The sequence below is a fragment of the Nicotiana attenuata genome, unplaced genomic scaffold (assembly GCF_001879085.1).
Source record: "Nicotiana attenuata strain UT unplaced genomic scaffold, NIATTr2, whole genome shotgun sequence".
In the NCBI taxonomy this organism is placed as follows: Eukaryota; Viridiplantae; Streptophyta; class Magnoliopsida; order Solanales; family Solanaceae; genus Nicotiana; species Nicotiana attenuata.
This window is the reverse complement of record NW_017672774.1, coordinates 143714-145925: the sequence shown is the minus strand read 5'-3', so window position 1 is coordinate 145925 and position 2212 is coordinate 143714.

Here is a 2212-nt window from a genome sequence, read left to right as displayed (position 1 = left end):
AGCAAACAAAGTCATTCAACACTTCGAAAAAAAATTCTGGGCAGTAGACAGAAGCATGATCACTTCAATCAAAGTTTCAACTTAGTTTATTAGCTGTTACTAGGTGGGTATATAGACAGGTATTAAACAAAGAAATGGCATGCTGGGGTCAGATTACCAATCAGACAGTCATATACAAAGGTGTAGCAGAGATTGGGAGCATGGAAATTATTAGTCTGTTAGGGGGTGAACACTTAAAATAGGGCGAAAAACATGCTAGTTGAGAAACAAGTAGACATGGATCGAATTTATATATAAGCAAACATGTAAACATGTTGAAAGCAGGAAACACATAGGTTTGATTAAACATAAGTAGACAGGCTGATTACAAGGAAACACATAGGTTTAATGGAATAGCAGTAAACATGCTGCTTAGGAACAACAAACATAAAGTACAGGGATCTAATGAGATAAAGTAGACATGCAGATAACAGAATACATAGTTTAATTGAATAGCAGTAAACATGATGATTAGGGAAACACATAGGTTTAGTAAGACAGAAGAAAAGACATGCTGATTATAAGGAAACACATAGGTTTAATTGAATAGCAGTAGTGGAGGCATACCAGTTAAGAGATGGCAATAGAAGAGTGAAGCAAACAGGTTCCAAAGGTCTAGCTTTGGCTTCCAGCCGGCTAGACAGTGCAACAAACAAAGAGTAGAAGATTGTGATAGAGGAAGAAAGCAAGAACTTTGTGTGTCTTTCTATGTCCGTGTGCGTGTGTGTTAAAGAAAAAGAGTGAGGCTTATATATCATTGAGTAGAGTTGCGTAAATATGGTAAAACAATTTAAAGGTTTGCAAATAAGGCAAAGAAAACAATCAGTCAATCAATTAGGCATGACAGGGCCAATCAATAGGCAAAAATCATGGGATTGTATCCAAAATAACTCGGAATTGAGGTCTAAATAAGGTAAGTGGTAAGTCTGATAGCCAGTTAGAGTCAGAACACTAAAAATCCGGCAAGTAACAAGCAATTAGTCACACAAATAAGGTAACACAAGTAAATTAGCGACAAATTTGGAGTTGGTATGTCAAACAGCCCACAAATTAAGCTTAGCAGGAACAATTAAGACAAGTAGTACCAATTAGGAGTCCCAAAAATAAGGAAAATAAATAAAATTACAGGAAGTAATCGCCTCAGTAAACAAAGCAAATTTCAAACCCTAGGCAGTTTAGGTACTCAGTCAATCACTCAAAATAACGGGCAAATATTGGAGCGAACAATGAAATAATCAAACAAGCTAAAAATTGGAACATAGCCATGCAAGAATCAGTAGAAAAAGAAAATCAAACACATAGGAATTTTTTAGAAAAGTTTCGCAGAAACAGAGAAGTGAAACCCTAGTTCTTAGAGAACATTAGGATCGATTAACAATAGGGAAAACATAAAATCTTTAAGGAAAAATGCTGTAGGTACTCGAAATCTTTTCAGGTCCAAAGAGATCTGAACAAGCAAATAATAAGGAAGCAAAACCCTAATCTGGAGGAATACTAAAATCGATTAACAATAAAGAGAACAAGAGATTTTTTAAAAGAAAACTACTGGATCAACTCAAAATCACTCCAGATCTACAAAAGATTTGATCAGATTCACGTTGAAAAGATGAGGGTTTTGAGAAAAGGGGCGGGGTAAAGGAAAATCTAACCACAGCCACAAAACCAACGATACTCATAAATGTTGATGAACACAAGACGGTGTTCATAAGGAAACAAAAAGCCTAGGTCGACTCTGAGTCGAACCTCTTCGAGGCCTCCTCCGGAAACAATGAGAATCGAACAACCAAAAGAAGTAATAGGTTAGATAGGGTAGCGAAACCCCAAATAACCCCATATTTGGTTATGAATTGAAGGGGTTCGGAGGTTTAGGGGTGACAGCGCATCTAGAGTTTGAGTGGTCTTAGAGAGAAGAGAGAAGATGGGGAATCAGGGGCGGCGGTTTGTGGAGAATGACTAGGGTTAGGGGGCGTTTGGGTTAAAAAAGGAAAGGGTGATTGTGGACCGTTGATCTTAGAGATCAACGGCCACGATTATAAGGGATTTGGGTCGGGTAGAGGTCATTTTGTTTTGGACTGGGGTGGTTAGGGCTTAGGTTAATTTAATAATTTGGGGCTTGGGGAGGGTTCCAAAAGTTTTAGACCCGTAAATTAAAAGGGGATAGTTTTTTAAAATA